This window comes from Eretmochelys imbricata, chromosome 2 (genome assembly GCF_965152235.1).
Source record: "Eretmochelys imbricata isolate rEreImb1 chromosome 2, rEreImb1.hap1, whole genome shotgun sequence".
Classification (NCBI taxonomy): domain Eukaryota; kingdom Metazoa; phylum Chordata; order Testudines; family Cheloniidae; genus Eretmochelys; species Eretmochelys imbricata.
Window position 1 is genome coordinate 130,977,415 of NC_135573.1, and position 24,773 is coordinate 131,002,187.

The window sequence follows — 24,773 nt, forward strand, 5'->3', positions numbered from 1 at the left end:
AAAACCAGTGACTGCTGTCTCCTGTGTTGTGTTGATGCTTGAGTCAAAGCTGGAGTACCTCTTCAGGGCACAAGCCTGGGCAGATGATATGGAGGCCCTGAGTTGCTGAGGCATCAGGGCCCCCTCTTGGTGTCACTGATAAAATCCAGAGGAGAGGAAGAACCAATACATCTGGTACCTGGTCTGCTACAGGAGTTGCTGGAAATATACTAAAATGTTAGTACATGACCGCCTTTGGGGCTCCACTCCAAATTTTCTGTCTGAGTTTACTCTCATAACCCCTTACATTCTTCTGAAATTCATCCACAAGACAATAGCACTTTTCTCTCTGGGGTTGCTCCCTTAGCTTTATGCCCTCCTGGGTAGGGTTAACAAGTTGGTAGGAACAGAAGTTCTGTGGCTCCTTTTAGAAGTTAAGAAGGAGACCTGAGGGTATGTTCCTACCAGCTGCCAGGCTAGTTTTAGGTGCTTCTTTCTCACTCCCCCTATGGGAGAGAAGGGAAACCCGAAGTATTCCTGACCTGTTGGCAGTTATAATTTGCACATAAGTGTTCCATGTAGTATTCAAATCTCTACCAGTTGGAATTTCATAAATGTGCAAACTGTGTTGAATTTGCTACATAATTGCAGATATGTGACAAGGGTTGCAAATGTGAGAATACTATTGAATAAAGAAAATGGGCCATTCTAAATTGAAAGTCAGTGGGACCAGACTGGGTGGTCAGGCCCAAGATGAACAGAGTTCTGGTGTGGAATGCTTTAATCAAACATCTGGAACTCCAGTGGGGATCCAATGGGAACTGGCAGCATGGAATCTGAGCCAACACAGTGAAGTAATTGCAATGAAGTTAAGGTTGCAAACTCTTCATATAGTGTCACATTGCTATAGCAAAACTTTGCTTTGAACCAAACACATATTTCTAGGTTCTACTTCTTCCTCCGATATATGGCAACTTTTATATTACGCCAACTAAAAATCAATCAATGTCTATAAAGCTTGGCCCTGTTAAATCATTCTCTATTTCCCAAGACATTGCATACTACACATACATGTGGTATATGGTGAATTTAACAATATGGCAAATATCAATAAGGCTTTTTACCTTCAAGAGAAACTTTAAATATGGGAGCAAAAGACACAGCAGATGAACTGTTAGGTGAGTCTAAATGCCTGTTCTGAAGACCAAATTGTAAGAGATTTGTTACAATTACGGGGCTAATCTGTATAAGGCCTTCTTGCTGTTATTTAACACTTATATTGTGTTGGTGCACAGAATATTCAATTATGGCAGGCGGTGGTTATCCAGTGAGATACGATGATCTCTCCCACCATCGGAGACATCCCCTGACACTCAATTCTATGCCAAGCTGGGGCCCCATTGTGCTAGTAAATAGCCCCCATCCTGAGAGCTCACTGTCTGAAAGAAGAGATATAATAAGTGGCTAACAAAAAAACATACGTTATGGGGAGGAATTACATAGGGTACCAAAACAAGGATGTTTTAGCAGAAGCTAGCTGTGCATACAATAGTTTGGCTATCAGTAGCAGCAATCACAACTCACCACCAGACTAGCTATTATCAGAGGGCACTTTTCTGTATGCATTATGGGAGACGATTTTCACTGGTAAATTTATGGGCACATTGGACCTATTGTCAAAAACATGAAAGATCCTTTCAAAGGGTTTTAACTTGTAATGGCTCCCTTTTGTTAGCAAAGTTCCTTTAACTATTCATCTGGCTGTGACTGCAAGTAGCTAGCTCAACCCAATCCTATATCCAATATTGTAAGGCTCTCTTGCCAACGTCCCTTTAGATTTATCATTTTCATAAATGTTTTCATATTAGGAATTAATTTAAATAATCAGTAAAATGAATTTATTTACCTTCTTTGCCATAACAGTATATTTTCTGATGTTGTTTGATTAACACTACAAAGATAGCTGAGATCGGAATCTCTGAAAGACCAGTTTTCCCAAAAAGGAACACAGATACCAAACACTGCAAATTATGAATTATTTTGGAACAGATAAAATAGTTTTTGTTTTACTTTCATGATGCAAAAACATTTATAAATAAAATTTCTTGTATATTAGTTCATTTTTAATGATGAAATTCATAATTATTTCTCTGGAAAAAAGGAATTTCTGTATTACTGGAAGTTTATGTGGAGAAAAACTGGTGGAGCAGTCAGGATTGTTTTCTAAATATAAGAAGTGAGCTGTAGCTCATGAAAGCTTATGCTCAAATAAATTGGTTAGTCGCTAAGGTGCCACAAGTACTCCTTTTCTTTTTGCGAATACAGACTAACACGGCTGTTACTCTGAAACCGGTCTGAAGTTAATCAGTTTAGAATTCATTTGTACACTGCCAACTTTGGCATTTGATGGGAGTTTTTCCTGAGTATAGAGTTCCTTATCGGGCCCTTTCTGTGCATGTGGTATGTACTTTCAACAGTTCACCTGTATGGACAGATGCTATGTTCCTGTATACAATGCTTGACAAAGCTTTATGTGACTTTGGTAAGAAATGCTACTAATAATGAAAATCAAATCTTAAGGTACATAGTTAATTTGATCTGAGTTATTGATCTGTAAAGTACTTGAAATTACACCTTAAACAAAACCCATCATCTATTCACATGGCACAGTGGAAAGGTAAGTTTACTACCAACAGGTTAAACTAAATTGCACTGACCATGGCTGACTGAATCAAATTGATCCATCTAAGGTTGAGCTTAAAGAAATACCTGCAGGACTCCAGTGCTCTCAGACTATACCTTCACATACACATATACCATGGGGTTTGGGAAACTTCGCTGTGATCGTTTGTGAAGGAATAGTTTCAAATAGTTTATGCCCAAAATGTAAGCTACCATAACATTTGTATTCATAGATTCCAAGATTCATAGATTCCAAAGCCAGAAGGGACTATTATGATTATCTAGTCTGACCTCCTTTGTAACACAGGCCATAGAACTTTCCCAAAATAATTCCTAGAGAATTTCCCAAAGTTAAGACCTATAATGCCCATGGAGATATCCTTGCCTCAGACACCAACTTTGTGCAGGAACAGTGAGTGGACCCCACAGTTTCCCACACATATGATCAGTCAGCCATGGTAAATGGGGAAGTCATAAACCCTCAGAGAGAGAAACAATGGCCCTGGTTAAAATTACAGGGAGAATGACTTTCTTGCCTAAAGCAAGCAAAGCAGACTGGGAAACTAGGGCCCAACTGTTAGTCTCCAATATCTATGGGGGGGGATACTCCACTTGCCCCATGAGCTCCCCTGTGTGGGATGTGGGGCCTGTGCTGAAACCATCCAGTGTAGATAACTGGGCATAGTCTGGTTCTCCCAACTTTGGAGTGGGGAATTACCGAGAACTCGGCTACAAAGCACATTTTCTGGAGCTGTACTAACAACCTCAATGATGCCAAAGACAAAAGTAAAGAAAGCAAAGTTACAGTGTGTCAGCTGGTACTTTACAAGAAACAGAAGATAAATATTGTAATAGCTGAAATTATTTCTAAGTTAATTTGGTGCCCCCTTCTTTACTCTAACCTTGAGATGATTAATACAAATTACTGAATGTGTACACGGATTAACGTATTGAGAGCCAAATTTGTCCAACCTTACAGTTTTGAGTAGTATTTTAGTCCATATGTAGTTCCACTGATATTAATACACACACATAGAACCCAATTTATGTCCAAGGGGCTACTTATGTGAGTAACTGCTCACCAATGAGAAAAAAGTTTCACAGTTAAACCCATTATAAGATATTATACATGAGTAAGGCTACGATTTAGTCACAGTTATTTTTAGTGAAAGACATGGACAGGTCACGGGCAATAAACAAAAATTCACTGTGTGTGCCTGTCCCGGGGGCCACCTGAGCACCTGGCCCCGGAGCTACCTGCTTGGGCGGCCCTGGGGTCAACCACACTGGCCCCTGCAGAAGTTGCGGAGGTCGCGAAAAGTCACAGAACCTGTGACTTCCGCCACCTCTGTGACAGACATGGAGCCCAATACATAAGTAAAGCCATTATGGGAGAATCTGCTCACAAAGAAGTTCCTTTCTAGCTCTTGTTAGTTAGAAGTTGTTTCTTAGGCTTGTGTTCTGAAACATGAGGGTTTGCAGCCACCCAAAACCACTTTTTTTTTTAGAAAAAATCCATGCCATAACAACTCTGGATATTGTTGTTACCAATGTAAATGACCAGTCCTTGTTTGACTCTTTCTAAGTTCTCAGCATCAATGGTAATTTGGGATAAGGAGTACCACAGGCTTATTATGTGCTATGTGAAAAAGAAGTTCCTGTTATCAGTTTTAAACTTGCCACTTTGTAGTTTAATTGAACATCCCTCATTTTTGAGAAATTATGAGAAGGGGTGAGTAGAGAGGGCAGATCAAGAATTTCTATGTCAGTCACTATTTTGCGTACTTGATTATTTCTCCTCTTATTTGCTTATCTTATTCACCCCCTAAAGTAAATATTCACAGTCTTTTCTATTTCTGTTCATATGAGTTTCTGCAGACCTATAATCATTCTCAATGCCTGTCTTGGAACACCCCCTATTTCTGTTGTATCCTTTTGGATAGAGAATGGCCAGAACTAAAAACAGTATTCCAGATACATTGGCAAATAGTATACAAATATTAATGTAGTATTATAAATCATTTTAATAATAATTACCATTGTATAACTGTATATCGTCAAAGTTCTATACTAACACTCAGACATTTTGTACTCAATATTGCTATTCCAATGAAAAGGACAAACAGCTAGAGAAAGGTGTTTTACGTTTTAAATTTGCAAGAGTAATATAAAGCAAAATAAAGACAAAAAATTAAGACTGTGAAAAGATTTCTATTGTGCCTACAAGTACAATGGTAACGGTTGGCAAATGTCTAGGGAATTAAACTGTAAGTGTCTGTGTGTAGTCTCTTAATGATCAGGCCTCGTAATTTTTGCTAAACACTTATTTTTGTGGCATTATAACTTTGTGTGACAGCAAATATTAAATCCAAAAGCTGAATGTAGCACAGCATAGCTAAGGCTGCATAGGATAAGGGTGGAAGTAAAAATGAAAATTGAAAAGAAAGAAAAATTCAAAATACTCTTACAAAGGGATTTTTAAATGATATTTTTTCTGGGTATTCTGGGTGTCTCAGTTTATTACTGGTAACATCTGTTTTCATACTAAATATCACTGCATGTCAAAGCAGTGATTGCAAAGCTGTCTTTTTTTTTTCTCTCTGTGTAGCATGGGTATGAATATTTTATTTGAAACATCATTTAGAAATTGCTATGGGGATTCCAGAAAAAACAGTTGGCTTCAAAAAGTTGCTGAATGAGAAAACAAATACTGTTTCTGAAGTCTGTATCCAGAACTTTGGCATATTGGGCATTGCCAGTGATTCATTGTCCTGGGACTGTAGTGTCTACAAATGTAAAGTTTCCTTTAGCTCTCAGATACTGGTTAATTCAAGAGTGTGCACTACTGTCAGGAGGTGGTATATGCCTAATGGCTTTTTTAGAGATCTCTAGATTTTCAGACCACTGCCAACTGCTGCCGCTAAGTAACAACAAAAAAGCAGCACCACAAAACCTTTACAGATTATCCAAAAATACATCTGAAGAAGAACTCAAAAGAATGTTATGAGAAAATCCCTTAACTGAAAACATAATTATATTTCTAAACAAACACTATGATCAAATAGCAAATGACATTAATAGTGTTAAAATAGGTATATAGATGCTAAGACCAGACGGGATCATTATGCTCTTCTAGTTGGACCTCCTGTATAACACAAGAAGAATCTTATCTAGTGGTTTTGGTATCAAGAGCATTACTTCTGTTTGAGCTATCACACATATTTTTGAAAGATAAAGGGAATAGACTTCCCTAGAATTCTCACCAGAGCAAAGCAATCTTTACCACACAATGAGAAAAAAAAAGATTTTGCAATTCAAAGAGAATGAATTAAAAATAATTTGATAGAGGAAAAAAGCAAGGGAGCTTACCCACTTAGAAAATAAAGACAACATTAGATTAAAATACACATTGTTTCCTGTGACACATTGCAGGACTACAATAAATGTTCCAGGGATGGGAGGAGAACACAAAAAAACAAAATAATGACAAATCATGAAAGGAAAATGTATAGCACAAATTGAAGTTATGATAGATACCAATTCATTCTGGCAAACCAAGAAAGAATTTAAACTAAATGATGAGGACTTAGCCCAGCCACACAGAACACCATAATCTGGACAAGACATTTCCATGGACTATATTATAGAATCCAGTCCAGAAATCAGATACAAGCAAAAACAAAAACAAAAACAAAACAAAACAAAAAAACTTGAATACACCATTAAAAACTACCAAAATCTGCTGGACACACTGATAACAATGCAAGAACTAAAGAAAAATCTTTAAAAAATTCAAACCCAGGAAATAATGTGAACCAGACTGTATATTAAATTTAATGCTGAAACACAGCATTGAATATATGCAGAATGCCCTTCTAAAACTATATAACCTGACCCTTAAATTTGGGTACTTTCCTGAGACATAGTCAGATGGACTAATTACCTCAATATAGAAAAGCTGAGATGCCTTTTTCTCAAACAACTCCAAAGGTATCTGCATTAGCAACATTAGAGAACTATTCTGTAGCATTGTCAAGAAAGTAATAATATGGTCTCTGACCAGCCAAAATATATTCCTGGAAAAGCCAGATTGGTTTCCTTCATGAGAAGAGAAATGATCTACCAATCACATCTTTACTCTCCAGACGCTCATTAACAGAGATGCAAAAAACAAAATACAGGTGGAAATATTTGTCTATTTCATAGAGCTTCAAAAAGCTTTTGATTTAAACTGGCACTCAGGACGAGCTTTAAATTGCTCGAAATGGAACTGGTGGGGAAAAAATAAATAAACAAATCCCCAATATGTAAACAGAGGCCTTCAATTTAGAAAGGGAAGTAAAGTAGGGATATAACCCCAGACTGACCCTCTTCAGCATATAAAATGACCTTCCAACCATACTGAAATAATACCCAAACCTGGAACTTCCATTAAGGGACTTGGAGATAAAATGCTTGCTGATGACTTGCTCATACTATCATCTACACAAGATGATCTCCAGAGAAAATTACTTTCTAGAAACCCATTACAATACACGGCCCTTACAGGTTTACCTGCAAAAAAACCCAAGAATCATGATTTCAGAAAAAGGCCCAGAACAATCCAAAGAAAATTCCATAACAGAGACAAAGGGATTGAACACACCCTAAATTAAACATACCCAGGCCTCAGAATAAATGCACCAGGGAGCTTTTGTTTGATCAAAGCATTAGAAGAAAATGCTCTACAGGTCTTCTATTCCATCAAGAAACCACTGAAGCCTTCCTCCTCCTGCCTCCATTAGACTATTGCTGAAACCATTCAATAGCATAATCCAGTGCATTCTGGGAGTGAAATTTTGGGCCCAATTTTAACAGAAGACACTGGTATATAAAACCCTACACAGAACCCCTAAATCTGCAGTTATTCAAGTGAATACTTCATTGGAGGTTTTTAAGAACTTGTTATACAAACACCTGTCAGGAATGGTCTAGATATTCTTAGTGCTGCCTCAGCATGAGAGGCTGGACTGGATGACTTCTTGAGGTCCCTTCCAGCCCTACTTTTCCATGTGGCTAGGAATTCCAGTAAGAATGGCTGCAGAGTGAAAATAGACCACATTTCTACTGCTGATCAACACACAGAACAGAATTTAATGTCTGATGCCACCTCAGTCAAAGCACTAAACACTTCCTTCACCACAGAGTACTAGAAGATCAAGAACTAAATCAAAATGAAAACAACCAACTCCTATAAATCATCATTTCCCAGGCTCAACAGCTCAACTCCCTGACTAGTGGAGCAAAACAATCAGAACCTTAATGGTCAATATGCTAGACTGGCAACTCAAAATCAACATACAAATTGCTGGCAAGAACAAATGAAAAAAACAAACAGCAACAAGATGGAATATCTCCGATCCCTGTGGAGAACTATCACAGTAGTAGACTACCTTACTATAGTGAAATGCATAAAACTAAGACAGACTCTCACCAAATACAGGATCAATAACCTTCGGCTAGATGTGGAAATCATGACGCACAAGACACAGTCTAAACACAGAGAGGAGTGACTGCACAGCCAATGTGACACAGGAGAGATAGAGTCAGACACACATTTGCTAAACAAATGTCCCAAGTATAGGCCAGGACAACATAAAACAAGCTAGTTGTGACTCTAGGCACCCCTGTATTCACACTGAACACAGTACTGCAATGTTTTTTGTCCAAAATATGCCCTGTGAAGTATCATTAGAAAACTAACACCACACTGGTCAATAATACCATTGTAGACTATGTGTAACAATGATATCTATGAAATTATGGATACTCACTAATATTATGCTTTAAAGTCAGTGACTAAAAAGTGTTAAACCAGGCCGTCGAGGAGTTGGTAAACAGGTTTTCTCCAGACAAGGAAAAGAGGCGGACACCTCAAGTAAGGTGTGACCCAGTTTCAGTGACCTATTTATTTTATTGGAGGTTGCAGCAGGAAAAAATAATCTGCAAAGTAGCTACTATCCTATCAGCAGGGAAGGAACTGGCATGGAGTCTTATCTTCCAAGCCTTCTGACTCCTTTACTCAGCATGAACTAATTTATCTTGGGGTACCCTTCACAAGAATTCATTTCAAAGATTCAGAAGAGAGGGGGAGTGAACCCTAATGGTATTCTTCACTTCAAGGAGACAAAGAAATCAAGCAATTTGATCTCTGTGGATAGGTCCTGGCCAGGCCTGTCAGTGAAAAGCTGAGAGGAAGACTGGGAGGGTGAGAGAAAAAAAAAATAGAGCAAAGAATGTTTCTTGCTAGATTACGTTATGGACTTTTAGATGTGTGTTTTCACTCTTATTTGTTTGTAAGCATTACTGCCTTTTTCTCTTTTACTTGGTGTCACTTAATCCATGCTCTTTTGTTAAGAAACTGGTTTTGCTTTCCCTAGAACTGGGTAATTTCAGTACAGTCTGTGTTTCTAGTAAGCTGACAGGTTGGGATGTTACACTGCCTCTGTAGAGGCAGCAAGCCCAATACTTTTTTTTTTCCCCTGTAAGGGCATAACAATTCCACTACAGCGTCACCAAATGGGCATCTCCAACAGAACTTTATAGCACAAGTGACAGCTGAAAAACCTGACCCGCCCCTGCAACTTGCCCCTGCAATGAGGGGCTAGACTTTGGGGTTGCGGTTGGCCACCGAGGCAGGTGCAAACTGAAGGACTGCTGTTAACCCCCTTGCTCCCCCCCTCCCAGGAAGGGGGTGAGACCACCCCCATCCCCGGGAAGGGGGTGAGACTGAAGAAGAAACCACGAAGAAGACAACACTGAGCAACGTGGGTCCCAAACCGGCAGAGCAGACAATGGGTGAGACACCACAAACAGAGGGCGCTCTGCAGCTGACAAGAGCTAATTCCTGGGGCAACCAGCAGGGAGTGCCAGCGGTGATGAGTTTTGACTCTGTCACAGTTCCCCTTAGTTCGTCTTCTTAAACCAGCTTTGAGTGAATCCAGGATGGATCTAGTTGTAGACCACTTTTTTTTTTTTTACTGCAATAGTCTCCAAGCTCTTCACAACAACAAAACTTAGTGAAGGTTTAAGTACAAATATAATGACACACATTTGTGTGGTATCCTTCTAGCTGAAGAATGATAAGACCCTTCACAGAAGCTGTGGGAATAATTTTATCCACCATTTTGTGCCCTTTTCTCTTCTCTGGGACACAAACATGCTGAGTGAGCAACATTACAGAACAGTGTTTTTGGAAGGCAAGGGAAGAATATGTTATTCAATTGTGACACACTGTACCACAAAATAACATCTTGTAATCCCCATATTCATCATTCATGAGGTGACCATATGTCCCTATGCTGAATACAGGACACCTGGTAAAATTACTCATATTCAAGGGAGTTCAACGGCAATCAAAACAGAACTCTGCAGAACAAACATTCAAGTTAATATTAAGCTGACTGAGCTCCCATTAAAAAGAAATACTGTGTAGTTGGATTCTTTTTATTTACCTTCGTATCTTTAGGGCTCTTACATGGAGGGGTGACACACACAGCCCCACACACACATGGGGAGAGGTCACACACACACACATACACCTCTACACCTTTCTCATAAGGGGTGGGAGTGTGCATGACCAACTAACCTGATCTTCCCTGCCCATGTCTGGCTGGGCCTCCGAGACTGACCGTGTCTTCCTGAGGCAACACCGACGGGGGTGGGGGCACACAGGGTCACATGCTCCCCCCCAGATTTCTGCCAGGGTTCACACCAGAAAGTGGCCACAGCAGCCTTTTGGCACTGTGCTTGAGCGAAGGGAAGGGAGCTGCTTCCAGCCACAGGGAAGGGATGGAGGGAAGAGATGACCTGGCCCATGTCTTTGCAGAGCTCATCTCTTCTACCTCTCCCCAGCCCCCGTGCCTATTGCTGGAAGCAGCTTGTCCCTTCTTGCCCGCACATTATCCTGTTTGTGTCCAGGAAGTGGGCAGGCAGAGCCCACCTACTACTAAAGGACCTCCTCCAGCCTAAGGGGAGGATCCACATGTTCGGGTTTCTAAATAATTGTGGGGGACAACTAATGAGATAACAGGGATGGGAGTGAGGTGACAGGACTAAACAAAGGGAACCTGATCGGGGATCAGAGCAGAGAACCCCAGATAGCGCCCACTGCTCCTCAAAGTTGTCAAGAGACCCAGGGGACTCTGCCTGGATGTGTGAACAGACTGAGGAGCGGAAATAGGCCCCACAGTTGCAGGAAACCCCATCGGCCAGCTTCCTCTCCCTGGCTTTGTAGATGGACATTTTGGCCAGGGCTCAGAGGAGGTTGACAAGGAGGTCCCGCGACCTTGTGGGGCCACGGATGGAGAATGCGTAGATGAACAGGTGAGGGGAAAAGTGCAACCAAAAAAGTAATAGTATATTCAAGAGGAGCCAGAATAGGTGCTGCAACTTGGCACACTCCAGATACATGTGCACCAGGGACTCCCTCATGCCACAAAAGGGGTAGGTGTCTGGGAGGGGAGTGAACAGTGCCAAGTACATGCCTATGCCAGTGCACCTTGGGACCAGGGTGGAATATAGGCTGGCCCACTGGGGCTCTTCACCCTCCAGAGGTGGAAAGAGGTCCTGCCCCTTCATGATGGGGCGTGAGGATGTGAAGAGTGTGGAGCGCGAGCGTATACATATGTTTTTTTGCCGCAGTCCAGAACTGAACCAGCTGCAAGTTGTGCAGCCGGCTTGAGGTAAAGGGGTGGGATGGCCTGGAAGGTCCACAGGGCAGGGGCCCGATGAAAAGGTCCGGAGGGCCTGGGGTGGAGAGTGGGCAGAGCATGCCCTCTCACAGGACCTGGTCGAGGTAAGCCTGAGCAGTGGGCAGTAAAGCGGCCCTCACCTCCTGAAATACGCTCCAGGGATTACAATGTCTGGAGAGACCCATGCACAGAGTGAGCAACAGGGGATCCAGCCAGTCTCCCCAGTTGTAGTCCAGGAGGTCTCCGACTCTGGTAACTTCTGCCAGGACCAACCTCTGGAGCACTGTGGGGGACTCCGCCACCTGCACACGGAGCTGGGGGTTGTGTAGCAGGGGCTCTGGAAGGAGATCTGCCCTCTCAGCGGCCGCCACGGACCTGATGGCCAAAACCAGTTTCCAGGTCCGGAGGAGGTCCTGGTAGAAGACCAGAAGCCTGGAGAGGTCTCGCAGAAGACCTCTTGGAGGGAGATAAAGGATCTTCCAGTCATATCAGAGCCCTCAGAAGTGGCGCAGGAAGGCAGCTAACACCTCCAGGCTGCTGCTGGACACAGACATAAGACAGCTGCCTCCTGTGTCCCCACCCTACAGCTACAGCATGGGCAGGAAGGAGTTAAGCCCTAAGGATGCATTGTGCACCAGGGCATAGGGAACCCGTCTGCAGGGGCTCCAGCGAACCCAGCCAGAGAGGTGGCTCAGCAGGGGAGGGTGCCTAGGGAATGGAGCAGCCCCCATGGTCCCTGGGGGCAGGACCCAGTATGGGGGCATGGAGGGTGAAGAGGGTGCTAAGTCCCTGCTCCCTGGGCTGCTGTGGAGCCTGCAAGTTCGAGCTGTGGACAGGTTGGAAATTGCTTCCCCCCACGCTACTCCAGAGCTTAGCTGAGGGGTGGAGAGGCTTCCCTGTCCCAGCACTGTATGGGACTTTGGCACATGCAGGGTTCAGCTCCTTCTGACCAGTGCCCTGGGCCAGAGGGTCTTGGGTACCAGCCAAGCCAGAGACAGTGGGGGAAGGAAAAAGCCCGCCGGCCAGGCTGCTGGTGAGCTGAGTGCTCTGACCAGGAGCTGGTTCTCTGCATAGCGCAGGGAGTGGGATGCGCCCAACTGGTGGGGATATGGAGGAGCAGCAGGTCTGGGGCACGGTGGATGAAGGGGCAAAGCAGGGAGAGGACAGCAAGATGGGGAGCACATAAAGGGCTGATGGGTGGGCAGCAGAGGCAACACATAACTGGCTGCTGCCTGGCGCCTGCTTGCACTCACCAGCTACCGCAGCTTGCAGTGCACAGACAGTGTTGGCCGAAAATGGGACGGGTGGCAGGTCCTTGCTGGCTGAGAGCTGGCACAGAGCAGGGGCTGCTCTGATGGACCAGCGCGGGGAGCGGCCGGCCCTATGTGATGAATCTTCACAACCTTGCACCCCCACCCCCATTGTCGGCCATTGGACCCTCCCCCCAATTCCCTGGTGACCAGGGATCTGGCCAGTAACAGAACCCACCAGTGCTGATGGGGGATGGGAGACAGAAAATACAGTACAATTTGCCTATGTTGAAGAAAAAGTCAGGACTCCCACAGGAGGGCTTAAATATGGGACTGTCCCTTTAAAAACGGGACATCTGTCACCCTAATTATTTATATATGGCTGTGAGATTTCATACAAAGCATACCACGTAAAATATCATAGGGGCTTTGGAAGACTTCATGCAATCCAGCTCCACATGCTTTTGTGTTGAGTGATAACAGTGCCTGGAGGGGTTTGTTGCTTGTCATTAGCAAAGCATTGTAAGCAACAGCCCAGGCTGGACAGTTAAGGGGGCACAGTGGTACCCCAGTTCCAGGTTGTCCCCCCCCCCAGGTTGCCTCCAGGGATCCCTTCCGATCAATTCTGAAGTAAATTTTGGTAGATAGAATGTAACTACCTAACTTGTAATTTGGCCCCAGGACCCTTGTGTTCATGAAAGAAAAACTAAAAAGATTTTTTCAGGAATAGACATTCTGGACAAGCATAAGGACTCCTTTGCTTACAGTGTGTGTATTTTGTAATTGGAACAGATATAGATGTGACTGTGAATGTGATTTTGATTAAATATCCCGTGGTGACAATTTTTAGTCGTTGATGTTACTGTAAAGAAATGACTCATCAGTCAACATAGCAACTGCCAAGTTAGCATCCAGTCAATACTGAACTGCAGCAATGAGGATTTCTACCTTATTTACGTCACCACTAGCCTGTTTTTATAAGCATACTTCTGACCAGCATGAAAACACTACAAGTACAGGTACACTAAATGAATGTCATCAGAAGAGGAAAAGGTGGACTGATGAAAAGGAAAGCAAGGAGCCCTTTTAGGCTAAGAGTCATGGAGCTGCCTAGTCAGGACCATGCAATTAAATGGACCAATTAGATTTAAATCTATAAATCTAAGATGTGGAAATGTTGGTCTAGATGGCAATAAGCCCTTCAGAAATACCTGTGGCTGAGTATGCATTGTAATCTATAGCTCAGGATGTCTCAGGACATATAAGAAGAAATAGTTAGGTGTACATAATACAGTATCTACTAGCCATATTTGCTCTTTGATGCAGTAATAATAACCACAGATATGACACTGTTTCTGCATGCACTGCTCCCATGAAATATAACCATTATACAACCCTCCACAAATCAATATTTCTCCATGCTATTTTTTTTCTTGGCTCCATTTTGGCAATTCTTTCAAATATGTCCTTGGGAAGTTATTGCAGCTGTTGTCCTTGCAAATCAGTAAAGGCATCTGGGAACCATATTTTTCACTATACTCAACTGGTTGGGAGGATCTCCTTTCACAAGGTTTCAAGGCAATATTACAGCCTTTTTAGGAGGGTATCAACAGTATCTCTCAAAGGAGAGAATACACTTCATAAATATACGAGAAATAGGAAGAGTGGAGAGGTGAGAATTTGGGCTCTTTTCCCCAGGAGTTACTGAAACTGCTAGTGATGGACACAAGTAGTATCAAATGGTTTCTAGGCTGGGTTTAAATTTACATTATAAGAAATGTTCAGTGTTGTAGGTGAACATTGTAATTACATTTTATTGCTTAAATGTTATCAGAGAATGTGCTAGACCTTTATATGCTCCTTGGAGTTTGTGTGAAAGGTTTGTGCAAGAAACAGACCAAATTTGCTTTTCATTTAGTGCTCTCAGTAATAGGTTGCAGTGATAATAAGGAAACTTACATGCTGCTATACTTCACTGAGCATGCAAAGGTACAAATGCTCTAAGGACTCAAGTCCTGCTCAACAAACAACTATCTATGTGTCACTTAAAAACTTGGATTTGGTTCTCACATATGCTCACACTCCAAGTGAAATCAATAAGAGCTACAAGTTCTCAGCAACACTACAAATCAATACCACAGTGCCTCATTTTGGATACCAAGAAACAGAGGTACTCAAAGTCAATGAGTACTTGTGGCACCTTAGAGACTAACCAATTTATTTGAGCATAAGCTTTTGTGAGCTACAGCTCACTTCATCGGATGCGTGAAGTGAGCTGTAGCTCACGAAAGCTTATGCTCAAATAAATTGGTTAGTCTCTAAGGTGCCACAAGTACTCCTTTTCTTTTTGTAAATACAGACTAACACGGCTGCTACTCTGAAACCTGTCAAAGTCAATGGACACTTTTAAAAATGTAGCTGTAAGTGCTTTCTCCTGTTCCTGTTGAGAGTCTTGCCACTGACTTCAGAGAATGTAGGTAGAGCCTTTCTTACCTCTTCTGCCAATTCTTACTAAAGTGTGAGAAATAATTTTAAAAAGCCAAACTACTTTTAAAGTTTCCATATAATCTTCAGTTATAACAACTGTCCCTAGGTCTGTAATCTATCTTAAACCAATTAAGCGAGGGAGACGTTTGAGCATAAATCACATTTCAAACCTTTACAGAATGATTTTCCACCTTTTTCTTCTTTTGTGTCATTTCTTATTCATTGCAGCTGTTCCTGTTTTTCCCCCTTTCCTGGAAATGGTGACTACCATAGTGCCCATTTCTTCTTATATGCTAATATGTCACTTAGTACAATGCAGTCTGATCCTTGTCAGGTACACAACAATAGAATACACACTTATGCTAATGCAAAACTATTGTCAAAAAGAGCTAGTTTAATTATTACCTTTGCCAGTTCTGTTCACACATAGTATAAACCACCTCAGTCGAACTGCTCATAAATGACTAAGGGGAGAAAAGAATGCTCTTTTCTCCTGAACAATCATATATTTACTTTCTAAAATATAATAGTTTCTGGACACCTTATACATGTATTAAACAAATAGTGCATAATTCATTGTAATTAATAAAGCCTATGAGAGCTGATTCCCAATTGCATACCCAAGAGGAGGAAAAGAAGAGAAAGAATGAAATAACTGAACCTGTAGCTTACATACTTGTTCCTGCTTTTCACTTTTCTTACCTCTTTTACTTTCTTTTTCTTCTTTTACTTTTTAAATTATATCTTTGGTTTATATCTTCCAATGCCTAATATCCACAAACTAACATAGTCCGCCATGCTTCCAATTTCTCCCCCAATTTCCTCCTAAACCCAATGCATCCTAAAAGGACTATAAAACTGAGTTCTTCCCTCAAAGATGTTAGGGAACCATTGATCCACTGGATCATCGCATACGCGTAAGAGGTCTAGTCAAGTGCCTGATGAATCCATGTATGGCTGACAAGCCCAATTTGAGAGTGACACAGCTCATTACAAGTTTCACAGACACATGTGTTGTCTGAGTTGGAATCCAAGATTACAGCATGCTGCTTTCTTCTTTCTTACTTTGCTTCCATCCTCTTGAACAAAGCCACTTCATGTTGAGCTGCACCAAGTGGCAGATGTTCCCTCCAGATTCGATGGGATTCTATACATTCCTCCCAGCTTTCTAGATTGATGGTGAACATCTTCACATCATTTTGACACACATTGTGGCAATGTCATAAAAGGCAACCCCGCTTTCTAGAGCCATCATGAATCTCACTGAAGAAAATATTCATGAGGATAAGGTCTCCTCCCATTCTTCTAACATGACTGAGCCATTGCAACCTCCTCTTAATGGTGGTTTCTAAAAGTGTCAGTCTTGAGCGCTCCTTCCCCTCTGTGTCTGGCATTTTGTCTTCTCGCTTTATTTGCAGGAATTTGTGCAGACATCTCATATGGAAGCTATTCAGTCTCCTGATGTGCCTGGCAATATGTAGTCCATGCTGCTGAACCATAAAGCAGGGATGACAGCACACAAGTCTCATAGAGTTGTATCTTCACTTTATCTGATAGTTTTGTTGCCCTGGATTTGAGGGGTGTGTATACTCCAGAATGTGATTAGACTAATTGCAACCATTTTATGTGCATTCAGACACCATGAATTAATGAAATAGACCACCACATAGTTAAGGGTTAATTTGGAGATAGGATTTTAGAAGCAAGGTCATATCTAGATGGGAATTTCTGATAATCTGATTGGGAGGAAGGGACAGACAAGTAAAAAACAGAGACTGAAAACCTTGGTGTTTGGAAAACCTTGAATCTAGATGCCTCTGATATTAAGTTTATTGAAAGTTAGAAAAGTGATGATCGAGTAGGGGCCATTATGATCTATATGTGTTGTAGAAGTTATTTATAAAAGATTAGCTAATAGAGTGAATTTTGGAGCAGTTCTCTGAAGCCATCTAGAGAGATGTTTTTCCTGACACCTTTTCTCCCCGGTGGGTGAGCAACTGGCCACTGTGGACCTATTGTTAATTACTATTGTTAATTAATTAAAAAACAATAACCTATTGTTAATTGCTAATTAATGTTAGGTAATATCTGGGATGTTCTAAACCTGTTGCTTATGGCTTTGTGTGCTTAAATCTAATAAACTGCAGTGTTAGACAAGAGCACGCTTACTTGCATTTAATCCTTGATCAGACAGAATTGCTGTGTTTATTCCTGACACCACCTGGAGTGAAATAGTTAAGTTGCTCCTGCTGTGGGTTCTGAAAACCCTGGGTAAGAGTTGGTTGTTATTCCATGCAGATTTCTGCAATAGCTGTTTTTTGCCATTTTTAAAATCCTCCACAAGAATTCTAGAACAAACAAGTTGTGTGAATGTATGCTAAACTGCACGGCTCAATCATATTTATTTTTGTTGTATCCTTTTCCTTCTCATTTGTTTTAAGATAGTAAGTGATTCTAGCAAGCTCCTTGTATTCAGGCTTGTGTCTTATGCACTTAATTAGTTGCCGGTGTATTATTATTTTATTTATATATTACCACCACCTTGGGTCAAACATCTTTTTGTTCTGCTTGTACAGTAATTAGCATAATGGAGTCTTGATCCATGATAATCAACAACATCTTTGCTCTAGTGTTATTTGTTTTAGTTGTACTACATGTTGTGAATGAATGAGGGTTACTCCTTCTAAGTAAGTTAATCTTAACGTGATTCATATTTGAATTTGAATTTTTATGTTGTGGATCAACTGATGAAAAGCTGTAAGACATATAGACCTATGGTAAGATAGACATTAAATATAACCTTTAATTTACCATATTTTAATAAGTTTATGTTAATAGATTTAACAGGTAGCTTTGAAGCAACTTGGCTTTGCACTTTGATAGAGTGAAATAACATTTCACCTAGTTCCCCAGTGTCCCAGAGAAGGCGGCAATTCTGTAATTTCTTACTTTGGTCATGAGGCCCTGTAAGCCTTGGCAAAGCATAAGCACGAGATATGTGAATGGGTAGCAAACAAAATTTTTAAGACAAAGGACAATGGGTCATAAGTTATGATCAGGAAGGTACCAGGCCCTAATAAACAAGCAGCCATTTAGGAGTCACAACTGTTGACTCAGATAAGGGAGACTGAGATCATTTTGGTGGTGCATTGTCTCCTGTTATTCCCTTAAAATTGCTTGTTTGGGGAAAAACATGAAGTTATGGAAATGACAAAGAACTGATACCTTTGAAGGGAGGGTCCCAAGAATGGACCAAAAGTCATAATGCCCTCTCTCAGCAAGGATTGGACTATGCAATTGGCATGAGAACCCTGTGATCTCTGATTCAATCAGAAAATCATCAGTGAGGTCTTAGGGAAGATACAAGCCTAAGTTTTACCTGCAAAAGACCAGGTCAGTGCAGAAGTGGACTTCTCTCAAGGTCACCACAATGACTAGAAAGCCTATACCTCTGCTTTTCCGCCCAAGGAAAGCAGAGACAAAGACATTGCAGACCAGTCAGTTGACCAGAAGGTGATGCCCATTAAGATGTACCTGAGCCAGAGACATCACCTGATTCCCCGAATTACAGTTCCTGATTGACTATGAAGCCCCACAGAACAAGCAAGCTGAAAAGCAGATCCTTTTTAACATTATTTTTCCTTAGCAAATTTCTTCCTTTTTGTTCCTTTAATGGGACATCTGATTACCCGCAGGGATGCCTGCCAGGAAAGACTTGTCCTAGCCTTTTCAGGTGTAGATGTGTGTGTGTGTGTGTGTGTTTGTGTGTGTGTATGGCCAGGAATAGCACATGTGTGTAAGCCCATAATATAAGTTACCACTCAGATTCAAAGTATACCTTCCCACAGATTTTTAAAGGTTTACCTGGGATATTTAATATAACACATTGTCTCCACAAGGGAAAATATAAGCTTCTAAGTAAATGACATAGAGATAGAAAGACTAAGTAAGACATTCAGTCAGTGATGTTAAGTTAACTTTGTTATTTGATTACTATTGTGCTCACCCAAGGATGTGATCAATTGTTGTCCTCAGATTGTCCTCTTTTTTGTTGTTAAGTTCTTGATTTGACTAACTTGATTTAGACTGTAATTTCAATTTAATTTTCACATTGTGTAGTTGTGACGTTGCATCCTATAAGGCTTTATGGAAATATGTTTATGAATGTACATATGACATAACTGCAATATGTTTTAGGCTACATATGCCATGTAACATATCTCTGTAAAGGTTATGATTTACTGAATCTATTCATTTTATATGTATGCATGTATCCTTTTAGTATTCAAAGTTATGAATATTGGCTGTGTACTGGTTTGATTTGAAGTAGCCTTAGAAAGGTATTTGGGCAGCTTCTTTAGAAAGGAACTTGCAAGTTAAGTGGCCAGTCAAGAAACACTTAACAGAAAATGGCTCTTGGAAGGCTCCAATCCGCATAAAAAGTCTACTTGAGGATGTTCAAGGTCGCATGTGAACCATGGCTGCTACCTGTAAGTTCTGAGTCATGCATGGACATGTGACTTGCCTATGTGACTCCAAAACTCCATCTTGTAGGTGGAATTCTACACAGGGGGAGGGAGGGGTGTCCACCCACAAGAAAAAGTCTATTTAAACCACTGGGAGACCCTCCATTTTGTTTTCAGCTGGCTCAAGAGATAGCCTCTCCACCCCCAAAGGATACCTGAAAGAAACAAAGCACAGGGGGTGTGAGTGACTGCTGAACCCAGACTAGAAGGAGACTAGGCTGTAAAAGGAAGCTTATTGGAACACCTCTGAGGGTGAGGTTTTATCTGTATTCAGTGTTTTTACTGTATTAGGCATAGACTTGCGAGTTCTATTTTATTTTGCTTGGTAATACACTTTGTTCTGTCTGTCATCACTTTGGAACCACTTAAATCCTACTTTTTGTATTTAATAAAATCACTTTTTACTTATTAATTAACCCAGAGTATGTATTAATACCTGGGGGTGCGGGGGGGCAAACAGCTGTGCATATCTCTTTATCAGTGTTATAGAGGGCGAACAATTTATGAGTTTATCCTGTATAAGCTTTATACAGGGTAAAACGGATTTATTTGGGGTTTGGACCCCATTGGGAGTTGGACATCTGAGTGTTAGAGACAGGAACACTTCTTAAGCCGCTTTCAGTTAAGCCTGCGGGTGTTAGGGAACGTGGTTCAGACCCTGGGTCTGGGTTTGCAGCTGGCTAGCATGTCTGGCTCAAACCAGGCAGGGCACTGAAGTCCTAAGCTGCCAGGGAAAACAGACTTAGAAGTAGTCTTAGCACATCAGTTGGCAGTTCCCAAGGGGTTTTCTGTGATCCAACCCATCACAGTAGTATTTTAGGGAAGTAAGGGAATTAGTTAACCTTAGTTATTTAGACTCTCAAATAAAAGTTATAAAATCACACATAATTTGTGTTCTCTGATCAAATGGTGACTAGGTAAAGACAACCTATATTACAGGGATTTTAAATATTAAAACTATTTTGACTCAAGTCCTGAAAAACACTATTAATTATTATTATTAATTATTATTATTATAAAGCACTAGATAAGACCTAAGTATTATTACTAAATGTAATGAAAAGGCTCCCATTTATTTCAATAGGCGCTGAATCAGGCACTTTCTGTGCAAGAAATCAAGGTTCTAATTAATTTGTTGCACTTTGAGTATAGTAGAAGATCTATGATCATATTAACTGAGTAAATTATAGCCTATTTGAATGAAGGGACCTTCATCTCTACTTATTTTACCTGAATTTCCTCTCCCTAATGCTGCATCTTTTAAAAATCTCCTTTTACATTTTGGAGAAAATTAAACCTATTTTGACCCTTAAAATATTATGAAATGCTTCACATATAAGATTAGCCATGTGTATTTTTCTCTCTATATATTTTCAAATAAATAAAAGTATATTCTAAAACTTCTTACACCACTTTGGGGACAGAACAGCACACAGAACAGTACTGTGTTAAACATAAACTACTAAAAAAATAAAGGGAACGTTTTAAAAAAAGATTTGACAAGATAAGGAAACTGATTTTCTGCTTGTTTCATTTAAATTAATATTGTTAAAAGCAGGATTTTTTCTTCAGCATTGTAAAGTTTCAATGCTGTATTAATTCAATCTTCAGTTGTAAACTTTTGAAAGAACAATCATGTTTTATTCAAAGTTATGAACATTGCAAAGTTATGAACAACCTCCATTCGTAACTCTGAGGTTCTACTGTATAAAGCTAGTTATGTACGGTCAACTTGTAGAACTCTGCCAGGGGATGTTGTGAAGGCCAAAACTATAACTGGATTAAAAAAAGAATTAGGTAAGTTCATGAAGGATATGTCCTCAATGGCTGTTAGCCAACATGGTCAAGAATGCTATGCCATGCTGTGTGTGTTCCTTAGGCTCTGTCTGCCAGAATCTGGGACTGAATGATAGGGGATGATCACTTGATGATTGCCCTGTTCTATTCATTCCCTTAGAAACATGTGGCATTGGCCACCATCCTGGGCTAGATGGACCTTTGGTGTGACCCAGTACAGCCATTCTTATGTTCTTATGTACGTTAGTAATAAAATACTTTGCTGCTATAAAGCCTACTATAACATATACATACTTTATGAGTTTATACTAGTTTAATTTGCAATTTTAAGTTGTTATAAAGCATCACGTAAAGCACTGTGCAGTTTAACAAATAGAGGCATATTTTAAATGGAACCATAATCTAAATTCTATGGGAAAGTTTATTGAGCAAGTCTGAGATGTTTGCAAAAAAAGTCTTCACAATACTATTCAAACTAAAAACAAGCTGCTTCTAACTTTTACCTGTTTGTTTTGTATTATATTAATATATTTCAAACTAAACATATAATAAGACAGGAGATGCTCATCTAAAGTATCTAGGTACCCTAACTATTATAATTTCAATCCAAATCAATCACAAGAACTGAAACATTTCTCCCCTCCATCCCACCAAAACACAATATACAAGGTGGGGTACAGAACATCCCAAACTAAGTTCCTGCAGGGACACCAAGTCCCATGGAATGCCCAAAATACATCTCAGTCCTTTCTAATGTCAGTTTGGTTTGTAGCATGCCTAGAAGGTCAAAACATTTGTGTTACTTCAGACTAAGAGGGGCAGCAAATTCCTGGAGAGCACCCTGCCAGCAGCTCCCTCACCTATAAAGCAAAGGGGGCTACAGCTTCAGCACTTCTATTGATTGTACCTGAGACCAGAAGCAGGTCCTAGGCCATTTTGAAACAAATTTTCAAAAGAGCTCAGAGCCATATTTTCACATGCTCAGCCTGACAGCTGTGGCAAATTCCTGCAGTATCCTTTAGGAGACCTTATTGAATTAAGTGTAAGTAAGTTTGGAGTCCATTGTATTAAATGACTGGTTTATGTGTTATCATGGGCCAGGATTGTATGTAACATCTCTCTAGGACAGAGGTAGGATGTAAGCCCTGGGAAGTGTTATGAATTTCAAAGGCCTTTACCAAACAATGTGTCAGACAAGTATGGAGTTTTGGAATGAACCATGTGAAGTGATTTGCCTGAGGACTCTCTAGGGGGAGGCAAATGGAAACTCCTATCTCTGGTTGTACAAAAACCCATACTTTAGAAAGTGGCATCACCCTTTATGGCAGTACCGCAAAAATGATATGAAATCATTCAACATAAAATCGCGGAGGAGTACACAGAATCCTGTTCAATTGGGAGGGAACATCTGGTACTAGATGAAGCTTAACATGAAGTGGCTTTAATCGAGAGGATGGAAGAAAAGCAAGAAAGGAGAAAGCAGCATGCTGTAATCTTGGACTCCAATTCAGACAACACAGGGACCTGTGAAACTTGTCACAATCTGTTTTGCTCTCAAATTGGGCTTGTCAGCTATAAGCCGATTCATCAGGCACCTGACTGGACCTGAGTAGATGGTTGCCCATATAACTCAATACATAGACTGCTTGAGATCAAAATTAGTCTGAACAAATTTTAAAGAGACTTAGGGCTTTAGCTAACTGGGGACAGTCAGGAAAGGTAAGGTGAATCAACTGACATGTGAAATCAATGCAAATAATCCTTCCTGGAGGAAGTTTAAATTACAACAAACTAAGGGCTAGTCTACACTGAAACTTGCTACCCTCATGGGAGTGTTTTTTCACACCCCTGAGTGAGAAAGTTGCAGCACTGTAAAGTGCCAGTGTAGACAAGCCCAAGACTATATTACTCCTGAAAGAAAGCATCCACATTTGGGGCTAGTGTGCTTTAACTTCTGTGTATTGACTTCACACCTATAGTTGATTCTCTTTAAAGTTTCCTGAGTCTCACAATGTAGGTATTGTCATGCTCACAACTGGAGTGCCAATCTCAGGGCAGAATGTCAAAACAAGATTGATACCCCAAACTGGTGTTATAGTCTATAATTAGATTTCACCAAGCCAATATCAACTGTTCACTTCTGGATTACTGTACTAGTTTTACACTGGTGTCACAAACAGTCCCCCTTAGGCTTTCCAGTGCATCTTGCCACCCAGACAAGCAGGACTAAGTGATGAAAAGTTTTTAAAACCAAGAATCACCACACATTAGGACACTCCCCACCCCAAAGGGCCAGTTACTTACCCCACATCAATGGATCCTCTTGATTACACCAAAGACAGTGCTGTAGCCAATTTCTCTAATAAACTAAATAAAGATTTATTAGCTAAGAAAAACAAGAGTTATTGAGATGTTAAAGCAGATAAAATGCATTACAGGTGAGTCTAAATTTGTAATCCAAATGATATCAGAGATGTAGTATCTGCTAGTTTTTCATAAGTCTCTCATGGTTACCCAAAATGACTTGGGGACCTCTGTCCAATCGCTTAGGATTTCCCCTATCAGAATCCCTCAGTACAGAGATACAGGATAATTCCCTTAAGCCAGTATTAATAGGTCCTGCTCACAGAAGACAAGCTGATAGGTGTCTTAACCCACATGGGTCCTTCCTTTGATGGCAAAAAAGCAATGCAGACAGTCTGTGAATTCCAATTGTTCCTTAATGGACCTTGCTTTGAAGTTAACAACCTCCTTCATTTACATACACAAGGCTTCTTTGAGAAGCAACAGCAAAGAGCAATCTTTCATTAGTCTTCATGACATTTTACACATCAAACATTTTAACAATAATACACACTTTAATCTAGGGTTATTTAATTATAGGATACTTATAACATATATGTAATGTAATAGCCAACAACAGGTTACAGATAAGTGTAGACAATAACATTAGCATTTCAGTAGGTTTCATGTATTTAGAGTAAATGTAATTACTGGGACATATGCCATATAAATGTAATGAGATAACATCCTGCTTTGTTCTACTGTAGCAAGTGAATTGGCTTGAATGCATTATGACCTTTTAGCATTGCTTTGATACACTCACACAAGTGAATTGCCCTATTGTCTAGCCTGAGCTGGAAATCTGTTAGCCAGCATCACAGGTATGATGTAATATTATGAATGAAATTTGGTTTTATTTATTAAAGGCATGAAATTGTAACATACCAACAATGTAATTCACAAACCTGATGGACACTTTTTTTTTTTTTTTTTAGTTTGCTATAATACTAATTCGGTCATTCACGTGGAGAAAGAAG